The sequence below is a fragment of the Protopterus annectens genome, chromosome 3.part1 (assembly GCF_019279795.1).
Source record: "Protopterus annectens isolate FY-2018-M chromosome 3.part1, PAN1.0, whole genome shotgun sequence".
NCBI classification, from domain to species: domain Eukaryota; kingdom Metazoa; phylum Chordata; order Ceratodontiformes; family Protopteridae; genus Protopterus; species Protopterus annectens.
Window position 1 is genome coordinate 899,668,766 of NC_056732.1, and position 12,802 is coordinate 899,681,567.

Genomic DNA, 12,802 nt, shown 5'->3' on the forward strand with positions numbered 1-12,802 from the left:
CGTTCAGAAATAACTGCCGGATATAACACATAATGCAGCCTACCCATCACTGATGGAAGGCTTATCCACTGCTGTCAGATGTACACATTGCTATCAAATGTACCCACTGCTGTCAAATGTAGCCATCCAAGCTTCATCTACTTGTGTAAAATACTGTGGTCTTTTGCAATTCCACCATCACTAGCAGTCATGTAATGATGTAGTGATTACTAGGATGCAAATCCTTTGACAGATTTTTTAAAAGATTTCAGGGAATTATACTTGGACACTTATGTACATCTTAGACCTAAATTTTCCATTCATCTTTAAGGATTCTGCTGGAACTCTACTCTGATGTTGGCTCGGTTTCCATCATATTTGCAGGGAGATTAGGTGGTGGCGTTATTCCAGTGAGTGAGTGTGCATATGTGTGTTTTGTGTGTGTGTGTGTGTGTGTGTGTGTGTGTGTGTGTGTGTGTGTGTGTGTGTGTGTGTGTGTGTGTGTGTATACATTAAATACTTACATAAACTGAATGTTGGATATAAATTACTTCTTCCAACAACATTTACATGTGTGTTTGTGTGTGTGTGTGTGTGTGTGTGTGTGTGTGTGTGTGTGTGTGTGTGTGTGTGTGTGTACAGTAAATACTTACATAACTTGAATGTTGGATATAAATGACTTCTTCCAATAACAATTACATAACTAAAGCAAATTTGAATCATTAGGCACAGGAACTGTTTTATATCAAAAATATAAAAAAGTATAATAAGAAAACAAAAGCCATATAAAACAAGTGAACAGATTTTTTAAGCATAATAATGCCCTCCTACGTGGTCATTATCATAGAAATAACATTCCCGGGATAGTAAGGCCCTGGCTGGGTATTAATTCCAAGATAAAGTATGGAATGTTTAGAGATTATTAGTGCAAGAAGAAGCACAGAATTAGCCAGAAAAGGAAGATGATGGTAGAATATAGTTGTTATTTATTAGATGTTTAAAGAGTTTAGAAGTTGTTGACTTGTTTCAGAGAAAGAGCAATAGAGTTACATGCTTTATGGACATAAGAGGTTATAAAGAATCACCTGCATTGTTGTTAAATTTACTTGGTAACAGTAGTAGTTTGTCTGTGGAGCAAAGTGAGCATTGTGGGGGTGGGGGGTGGAATATCATAACAATATGGTTAAGTGAGAAGCATTTCTCAGGGTGGTATATGAGAGCATGTGTGATGACCAGCTGTGAGAAAGTTAGGCAGTGGAGAATTTCTGTTCAGTTTAAGTATTGTAGAGAGGAACAGTGGTGGGATCTGTAGGGCATGTCAGCAGCAGGTCTGCAAGTTTTGTTGTAGCATTTTTCAAGCACGTCCATTTGCATGGCTTATAGGTTGACCAGAAAAGCAGATGTATAAAGAAGGACTGGAAGCAGAAGGGCAGAAGCACTGGCTTTCCTGGCATAGTATTGTTAGGTATGGTTTAATATGATATAGGATTCCTAGTTTCATGTGAGTATTAATTATTATAGCAATAACCCACGCCTGGGTGTGGGTAATGCTAATCTGGTTGTTTTAGGTTGGGTCGGTCGGCCGATGACCAACTAAAGCCAAACGTGGGTCATTCTAGTAAAACCCACACCCAGGTGTGTGCAGGCTTATTATTTGACATTATTATTTAAAGAAAATAATACTTTTTAAATAAATTATGGGTATAATACTGTGCTAGTTTACTGCCCTTCCAGATGTCTGCCATCGATGTGTGCTGCGCTGTACCGCGGTACATGAGTACTGTACAGCAAAAGCAAAAGAGAAAGCAGATCTCTGCTTGCTTTTTTTTTCTTTAGTGTTTATGTTAAATGGGTTAAACATATAAAATAAAGTTTTAAAATAACGTTAAGTTAATTTAAACTGTATTAACTGTTTTCTTTAATGTAAACTGCTAAAAAAAAAAAAAAAAAGCAGCTTAAACTTTTTTTTTTTGTTGCTTTTGCTTAATATATGTTTTAAATGGGTTAAACATATGAGACATTTATTAAATGGCTTTAACAGATCCAGATATTTTTTCGTTGTCTGTTTGTATGTTAAACATATGTTAAACCATTTTAGACATAAAAAAAGCCCACGACTAATGAAGAAAAAAAAGTCTGAAGGCGCCTGGGCTTAGCCAATAATCGACGATTATGATCACGTGGCCAATCGCATACGCGTTTTGGGGCATCATGGTATAATACCTGATTTATATGGCAGTTTCTTACCATTATCTGTAACTACTCCTGTTAGCTTTGTGTGACTTAGAAACAGTTTCAGTGTGATTTGGAGTGGTAATGTAGAAGAGTGGATGTTGGTCTGGGGATTCCAGTAGTATGAATAGCATTTATTTATTTATTTTTTGGGGGGAGGGTGTTGAAGAAGTTTTAAGTTGGAAAGCCATATTTCAGTAGATGAGAGGGAATCCTGGGTTAGTTCCTTTCATGTTTAGTTAGCTTGTTTGCAGAGCAGATGACTGTTGAATTGTCAGTGTACTGAATGATGGTTGCCTATTTTTTTACTGTTTGGATGTCACTAGTAAGTATCTTAAATAGCAAGGGACCAGGAATGGACCCTCAGGGTACTTCAGCATGAAATGTAAAAAAAGGGGGGTGTCATTTTGCTATATTATTGCCTGCAGCCTTTAACTGGGCTTGCTATTGAGCTAAGAAAGGGGCATGTTATTTAGTCCTTGGGAGTAGTGCTTTTTTCCTGGCAATTTTAGTGCAAAATCATGTCAGGTCTGTAATTGGAGGTATCAGTGGGGGGGGGGGGTCTCCTTTGTGTAAAGGTAAGATGTATAACTTTTTTTCTAAACTGAAGTGATACTGTTTACTGCAAAAATCAAAATAGGGAAACCCAAAGTGTTAGCTGCAATTTGAATATCTTCTGCTGGAAGGTTATCTGAAGCAGAGGTAGTTGTTGTTAGGTTGGGAAGAATGATACACATTCCAAAAACATTATACTGCCCCTTTAATTGCACCAAATACTCAGAATAGATCAGTGTGAGAGTTTTTCATAATCCCTCCCTATACAATAGCAAAGCATCTCACACTCACAGCATAATTATAACCAAGTATATAAGTAAGCACAGTGCTTTCCAAAAATAATCTTTTATTGTCATCTTATAATCTATTAACTGGAATATGCTACTATCATTCCACATTGATGATGCAATACCACTGTTCCAAAAAATTATTGAATATTCCTGATAAAGGAAGTGGGGACTGGTTTAAAGAGAAAGTAGTTGAACAGATTGTTGGATCATAAAGTAGTGGTATATTAGTGGGAGTTGAGTTATTTAAGAATGAGGTGACAGTTGAATTTGGATGTGATGCTATCACTGCTCCTCTTTATAGATGGAAAAGACTGACTTGAGTTCCAAGCATATAATAGTTTGTTGACAGTGGAACAGAAAAGCTTGCATTTGGATTGGTTAATAACTTGAGAGTTAGTAGAGTAGAATTTTTTGCCTGATTTGATTAAAGGTTTTGCTAGCTTTCTGAGGTGCTTGTAGTTTTTGAAACTAGGCTTGCTTTTGGTTTGTTAGCAGGTTTTCTGTTTGTTTCATTAAATGTCTTGTGCTTTTGATTACCAAGGGTATAGGATAAGCATTTTCCTTCTTTGTTCAGTGTAGGTCTGAGAATTTACAATAAAGCTAGAGTGGACATATTGCTATTGCAGCTCTGAATCAAAGAATAGAGGGAACAAATGAATGGATGAACTGCACAATCTTTTTTTGAACTGCTTGCCAAACAACTTGAGTTAAAAAGGTAGAAAGGGACCCAATCAGCACAACAAACGAGGACCCAATATTTTCTACAAACATTAGTACATCAGTAAAACTACAATGATACAACAGCACAACGTTCCTGTAATCCCAAACTCTAACTAATATGTACATCCATTAGTTGTAGAAACATTTAACTCACAGCCAATAGAAAAAAAAAACACCATGCTACTTCCTAGAGTATGGTATAGTACTATAATATTCATTGTGTGAGTAGCTGATACACTTCCTGATAAACATAATGTGTGTTTAACATATTTACATTATCTGTGTATACAACTGCTGTCAGACATTGTGCAGTTCATGTTTACATGTAATCATATTAGTGTTTCAGCAAGGATGAGACAAGTAATTGGATAATACATTACTATTAACCACGAAAGCTATTTTTCAGGTTCCATACTCATATAACTACATTTTATCAACATGACAAAGCCTATCATAATGTTTAGGATTGATATGTGAATGCATTGTTACAGTCTCACAATCTATCCATCCATTCACCCTCAACACCTTTTCCCATTTTGCACATGGGGTCAGGGTGTCAATTCCACAGTGACAATCATCTTGAGCCAAGGTTTACACCACTGAGTGGCTAGCCCTGCCATGGTAGTTCATTCGCACCACTCACTCATGCACATACTCTCTCCTACAGCCAGTTTAGAGTGCCCACTCCACCTACTGCATGTCTTTGGAATGTGGAAGAAAACTGGAGCACCCAGAGAAAACCCACATGACCACAGGGAGGACATGCAGACTCCGCACAGAAGATACCCCAGCAGAGAATTGAACGGGAGAACTTCTTGCCATGAGGTGACAATGCTAACCACTGCATCATTGTGACCACCTTACATTCTCACAATTCATCTCATTATTAATGTGTATGAACCACTGTTGACTTGCTCTTGCATATTTCTTTAAACTGTTCAGTACTGTGCACACATGTCCTCGTAATGCTCATCCTATGGCTTGCTAACAAATAACAGCTTTATGTTTACCCAGGCATGGCCATATTCTATAGTACTCTTAACTATCTGTGATAATCTAGACATACATAAAAAGTCCAGGCGACCAGCTACCATAATGGTTAAGGTATTTGCCTCTCAAGCATGAGGTGTAAGGTTTGATCCTGACATCCATCAAATACCTGTTTGGAGTTTTCATGTTCTCCTTGGGTCTTGTCTGTTTGGGGTTTCTCTCAACTGCAAAAACATGCTGAGTGTTTCTGCCAAAATGGAGTTGTGGCCAGCAGCAGCACATGCTATACATGTTGCCCTTGTATAGATCAACCACTTTGGGCATCTGTGGTGCACAGTACCTTCACAATAGGATAAAAAGTATCACAAGCTGCATGCTGTGACAGGGCTAGCCACTCAACAGTTAGCCCTAGGGAATTTTGTCATGTTGACTAATGTTGTCAAATGGGCATGAGCACTTGGCGGTGATAAGTGAGATGAGGACTCAGCCTTCTCTGAGTTACTGTCCAGCTAGGGTGACTTAAAACCAATCAACCTGCTCAATGTAGGTTTACTGACATGATGGAGCTTGGAAGTGAATGAGTGAATGATACTTTCTCCATATTTATTATTAGTTTTTCTTTCATCACTTGTTGATACTGGTACAATAATGATGATTAATTTATATCCATTTTTACCACTCTGAATTCATCTGGCAGCCAACAAAATTCCTGCTTTTATGTATATATTCTGTATATGTTACTGTAATAAAACCAACTAAATTCCTGATTTATGTATATATTCTGTATATATTACTGTAACCACTATGTGGAACACTGTTTCTACTTCTGTACCAATTAATGTTTCATTTTTTTTCTGCATCTATGTTCTTTCAGGAGCTTTTCTCCCCAGGCATCCACCAAAAATGGGCTCTTTTAGGCCCATTGGACTTTCCTGGTAACCAAATGCAATAAATAAATAAATAAATAAATAGATGATAACATGATGGTAATGACATCATATGTATCCAGGAAACAAGATGAAAGGACAGTGCAGCAAAGCCACTTGGCTTGGGATACAGCCTACTCAGGAGGTCAGGCTAGAAATGGTGTGGTAATTGTGGTGAGAGAGAGTCTTCAGAAGGCAGTGAGGGACTGAGTCATAGCAATCAGACTCCAGCCTAATGATAGGGACAACCTAATGTGTATTCACAATCTTAGCCTATGCCCCACAGGGTTATGATAGTGAGGAAAAGTGTGCCCTCAGACAGCAATTGCAGGACCTAATAGATAAAGGAAAAGAACAAGAACTGGTGCTGAAAATGGGTTACTTGACTGCATATCCCAGTGAGGTCTGCTTAGATCCACATGGGTAGGGCAACAAGAATAAATAAGAAGAGGCCAGTCTAGACTTCTATCTGGCAAATGGTTTGATAGTAACCAACACATGGTTCAGAAAGAGAGGCAAACACAATATCACATACAACAGTGGCCGACATATAGCTCAGGTAGACTTCCTTCTACTAAGGAAAGGGCATTGGGGTAGAATCAGTGGTTACAAAGTCATTGCAGCCACAGCTGGTTGCCACAATCAACAGAAAGTAGTGGTCAAGAAAGACCAGGTTGATGACCTGGAAATTGACTGGAGAGAAAGCAATTACTCAAAGATCTAGCACCTCAAGAAAAAGAGGAAATAGATGAAGCTGAAGAATGGCAATGCCTGAAAACAGTATGTGTGAGGACTACAGAACAGGTATACTGCTGAGCCAGGTATGGAAATAAGGTACATAAGGAAATCTGATGGTGGTGTGCAGAAGTCCAGGAAGTCTTGAAAAGAAAGAAGAAGTGCAGGAAAAAATGGGAGATAGAAAAGCCGGCCAAAGCTAGGAAGAAATACTGGTTGGCTAACAAAGAGGCTAAGAAAGGAGATGCAAGACAGCTTATGATGAGAGAAGAAAAGAAGCCCACCATAGAAGAAGTAAAAACAGCTCTAGAAAATTAAGTTGGGGAAAGCCACAAGCTCAGAGGAGGTCACAGCAGATATGATAAAGATTCTGAGTAAGATAGGGATGAAATGGCTCTTGAGGGTACTCATAGCAGCGTGGAGAGAAAGACATATCCCAGATGACTGGGAATAAACATATTAGTGCCAGTGTACAAGAACAAAGGGGACATTCACAACTATGGGCAGTACAGAGATATCAAACTCTTGTCATATTGCATGAAAGGTCTAGAAAGAGTGATTGATAAACGGATATGCAGAGTAGTAGAAAGTAAGATGGGAGATGAGCAGTTCAGATTCAAATCAGGATGCAGCACAACTGACCCAATGTCTGCAGTGAATCAGATACTTGAGAAGAAACTGGAAATTAGTAAAGAGTCTACCTGAGCTTTCTGGACTTGGAGAAAGCATATGACAAGGTCCAGAGAAAGCTTATTTGGGAAGTCCTGCCATGGTTCAAAATCCCAGAAACATTGATAGAATTAGTGGGAACTATGCACTAATACCCAATGACTCAAGCACAAACTGTTCTGTCTCACAGAGGAATTCCCAGTGAGAGTGGGTGTGCATCAGGGTTAATCTCTGGGCCCACTGGTGTTCATACTGATGATGGACTGCATTGGCAAACAGGTTGGAGGGGAAAGATCAACAAACTTGCTGTATACAGATGATATGGCATTACAAGCAGAATCGGAGCAAGAACTTCAACAATGGATAGGGGAATGGAAGGCAAAGCTGAAGGCACAAGAGATGAAACTGAGTAAGACAATACAGTTACAGTGGCAGCAAATGGGTGAAATCAGAAGAAGCTGAGAACTGAGATAGAAGGGAAGATAATAGAATGGGTTCACAGTTTCAAGTATCTGGGAGGGATGGTTTAGTAGAAGGGAAGTCTGAATTAGGAGGTCAAAGCTAGAATCAGAGTGGCTGCAGTCAACTGGCACAAAGAGCAAGGTGTAGTGTATGACAGAGGAATACCAAAAAAGATGAACAATAAAATGTACAAAACAGAAAATGGGAAAAAGGAGATTGATAAGGTTGATGCCCTGAAAAGTCCAGGTTTCTGCAATTGCACCTACTCTGGAGGTAAGTCCTGTATCATATGCAAATTCCTCTGCAAGAATCTTTTTGTTTTTAAATCAGTGGAGGTTACATAGGTCATGACATGGGTTGACTTTTGTGGGAGTGCATGTCTTCTGTAAGCCAGTTCCCATGATATCAAGTTATTCAGTGTAACTCAGGTGATAACAGACTCTGTGTTGGGGTCCATGCAAGAGGAAAGTGAGCCTGTGAGCTATCACTGATATCCATATAGGATGCCTTGAAATAGTTCCAGAAGGCCCTACCCCTTTGTGCTGGTATTATTCAGAAGGTCACTGTGAGTTACTAGGGATGATTTCTCTTTAGGTACATCTTCACACCCCTTCAAGGTTCAAATACAACCTTATGACCTGCCCATGCACCTAGTTCAGATCCTGTTCATTATTCTGGTATTGACTAAGACCCATGGCCACAAGGACCACCTGCTTCACTTCAGCATACTGCTGTTATCCCTCCCATTATCAGAGGTGAGCAGACATAATCTCATAATTCTTTCCCCAAACCAAGTCCTATAGGAGCCTGGAATGTACAAATGTACACAGGTCTGAGTTATTGCTAGGACATTATCCCACTGCATCAGAGAGGCTAACGTGTCTGAAAGACATGCAGAATTTGGCACACAATGTTGCATCATTAAGTGTTTGCTATCTGTCCCTGGAAAGGTGCTCATTTTGTAGAAAATAAGATTCTGAATCATTCCATGCCAAAGAGGCCAATTAGTGATAAATGACATTGGAGATCTAAATATGATAGCAACATATCATACTAGTCTGCAGTATTCGAGATGCACACATATATATATATATGGGATTATTACCTTTACATAAGTATACCTTTATATAAGTACAATGTAGTTGGTTGATACTGAGGTATAGCCATATATCTATTATATCACATCCGGTAGATAGTATCACATTTTAGGTCTGTCTTGTATACATACATAACTATAGTGCTCCGGCTATGTGTTGATGTTAGGGAATGCTTTTGCTTGGAAAAACAGAGTCATTGTGATAGTGCCTACATCTGTGAGGGTTCCATTGCAAGCTGTTAACATAGAGGGCAATATTTCCACATGTGTGCTGTCATAGTTAAGTTATGGTTTTAGCAAAGAAAGTTGTTTGCCATTCGCAACTGTCCATAATATATGCTACATGATAGTTCCATATATAAGTAATTGCATATCTATGTGGCTGTATGTAAAAGTGTATCACTGTGATGTTCAGATAGAATATGTTTTCTTATAGATATATATATATATATATATATATATATATATATATATATATATATATATATATATATATATATATATATATATATATATATATATGTGTGTGTGTGTCTACCTGATTATGCCGAAAGCTGAGAAGAACCACAACGAGATAACCGACACTGGAAGATCAAAAACGGAGAAGACCGACAGTTGAGAATCCCGATGCTGAGAACACCGACATGTTAAGGTAAGTGTGCGATAGGGACGGACGTTAGGGTCAGGGTGTGGGTGAGATAAGTGTGTGATAGTGACAGACGTTAGGGTATGGTGTGTGTCAGGTAAGTGTGCGATAGTGATGGATTTTAGGGTTAGGGTGCGGGTAAGGTAAGTGTGCGATAGTGACGGACTTAAGGGTTAGGGGTGGATTAAGTGAGTTAGGATTAGGGAGCAGGTAAGGTAAGTGTGCGATAGTGACAGACTTAATGGTTAGGGGCGAATTAAGTGAGTTAGGGTTAGGGTACGGGTAAGGTAAGTGTGCGATAGTGACGGACCTAAGGTTTAGGGTTTGTGTTAAGGTTACTGCATAGATAGTTGTGTATGTAAGGTTTAGTGTAGGTTTGTAAGGTTTTTGGTGTGCTTGTGTTGTGTGAGTGTTTTTCGGGAAAGGTATTTGTTTTGTTGATTGTCAGGATTGTGGTTTGTCGAGCATGTGAAGTTTCTTGTTTTTGAAATTTTGGTTTTGTCGTGTCGGTTATTTCATTGTCTGTGTTTTGGCGTGTCGGTATTATCAGGTAGATATATATATATAGAATGATAGATATAGATATAGCATTAGATATAGCTATAGATATAGATAGATATAAAACCTTTCTGGATACACACACACACACACACACACATTGTATATATATATATATATATATATATATATATATATATAAGTGTGTGTGTGTGTGTGTGTGTGTGTGTGTGTCTGTGGGGGTCTATATTAGATCAATGACAGCTGAAAGAAGTGAACGGTGATTAATCAACCCTATGTAAGCGAAAGCTTACAATCTCGAACTGTCAGAACAGTGATTTTTTTCCTAGGGAAAAAAATTGCTGTTCTAAAACACATATACACAACACAAGCACACCAAACAAACAGCAATGCACACACATACACCTAAAATCTTACAACTAACCCTACACTAAACTGTACACACACTACTAACTATCCACTTACCTTAACCCAAACCCTAACCCTAAGGTCCGTCACTATCACACACTCACCTCACCTGATCCCTAACCCTAACTGACCTAACCCACCCTAACCCTCACGTCCACACATTCGCACACATACCTAACCCGTGCCCTAACCCTAACTCACCTAACCCGCCCTAACCCTCACATCCACACAATCGCACACTTACCTGATCCCGACCCATAACTTTCCACCACAGTGCTGAAAATACCGAAGCAACAGAAACGGACAACCAAATTCTTTCACTAGGAAAGAATTCGGGTTTCTGTTGCTTTGATATTTTAAGCTTTCACTCAGTAGGTTTCGATATTAGAACATTCGAAGGTTTTAAACCTCGATGTTCTAATATAGACCCTTGTGTGTGTATGTGTGTGTATGTCTTTGCATGCCTGTGTGCGCAATATGCACAGCATTAATGCATTGGATAAAAATCGACAAAATCTATCCTGTCACTGTCATGATTCATGTGCATATCAGACATGTATGATGTCTGATACACTACCCCTTTAATTAGACCAAGTACTACAGAGTAGCTAGGTGTAAGATTTTCCGAACTCCATCCATAATTATGTGTATGGACAGATGGTCAGGGAATCAGAGAGGGAACTAGCAGAGAGTATTTTGTTTGGTGAAAATTTTGTCTGATATAATCAGAAGTGAAAGCAGATAGATTTTGACATTCTTTAAATTAATAGCTTGAACAGAGGTTGTATTCCTTCAGCTAACATAACTGAGTTTATTTCAATCTGACAGACTGTTAGAATGCATACAAAAGACTCCATTTGGTACAAATGTAGAAGAAGCAGTGTCTCAGTCACATTTTGATAGGTACACACCGTACCCAAGATGTGCAGTTTTATTCAGCAGCGTTATCTTTACTGAAACTTTGATAACAATACTGGAGCTAAAGCTACACAGGTTTCACACTTACTATACGCAATCTGTGAAAAGGACATGTGAACTGTCAATACTTGCAGAGACTGTGCTATAAAATCAAGCTCTAAAGTATAAATTTATTAAACTCTGAGCTTGTCATAAAGAGCCAATCTGGGATTAGCATGACTCAATAATACTATAATTTGGCCCAAGCTATTACTACAGTAAACATTGACTTGATGGTAATACAATGACATAAAGATAATTACATCTATAAATAATGAAAAGTGCCTACTTGTAAATGAATCAGATCTGGTCACATTCTTGCCACCATTACATACATATAAAGTACCTTTCACTAATGCCAAAACTTTAATCACTGGGTGGTATCCATCCACTTGTCTTTTTCTGTTACATTTTATCAGTTAATAATATCATAAGAGGGTTTTTTTATCTTAAAGGATCAAGTGATTTCCTTACAATGCACCCAAATGTGTCCATTGATCACATGCTTTGATTTTCTCCTTCCAGGTTTTCTGAGGCCATGGCAGTCAACAAGATTGATTATTAAATACTTCTGGCTGATGTAAGAAGCCTTGCCATAGAACAGATGTAGCTCTTTGTTCTGAAACTAATTTAGTTGCCAGCAACAATATACTTTGAGCAACTGGATAGTTCCAGTAGATATGGAAATATATTTTATTTTACATTTGTTTACTGAGAAAGTCCAACTTGGAACAAAGCCAATTTTTAGAGGCCCAGGGAGAAACACTCCAGACGCATGTCTTTGTAATGTTGGAGTAAACCAGAGCACCCAGAGAAAAAACACACAAATGCAGGGAGGACATTCAAACTCTGCAGATAGAGCACACCAGCCAAGAATCAAACCCGAGCACATCTTGCTGTGAGGTAACAACACTACCGCTGCACCACTTCTGATCCGATTTGCCTATATTGGCAAAAAGAATCTGGATAACCATGAAAATAACTAGTTAGTTAGTTATATATAGGCCAGATATGCAAAATATGCAGATGTGTAAAGTTTACTGCATTCATGCAATAAGTTAACCGCATAACATTTTAAATTTCTTCAAACTGCTTTTCTGTTACGTCACCTGACATGTCTTCACTCCTACTATGAATTATATTGTACTCTGCTATCCCAGAATATTTTTTAAAAGTTTGTAAATATTTCCTACTCATTTGAAGGCAGTATTAATAACCTTGCCGTATTCATTACCCCCTCTTCTTTTAACCACATCATCAGCATTTTCATATCAGATGGAAATGTTGCATATCTAGGCCCTCCAAAGGATACCTAGGAAAATTCTGCTCAAAAAGGCCATGGGGTGTATATTCTTTCTTATCTGTATCTAGGATATTTCACAACATGATGGAAATTCATCCCTGGTTTGGCACCTATGTCTTTAATGGACACAGGCAACCTGTAAATGGTTCATCTACCAAGCCCCTGCTTACACTTATCAAGGATGGTAAATGTAGTGTCGCAGCAGTGGCAGACATGCAAGTAATGTGTATCTAACTCAAACCTCAGCTGCAGTGTATGTGAAATGACACTGTGAAATCACCATATACATTAGCCTGTGTTTTCTTTTTATTTGCT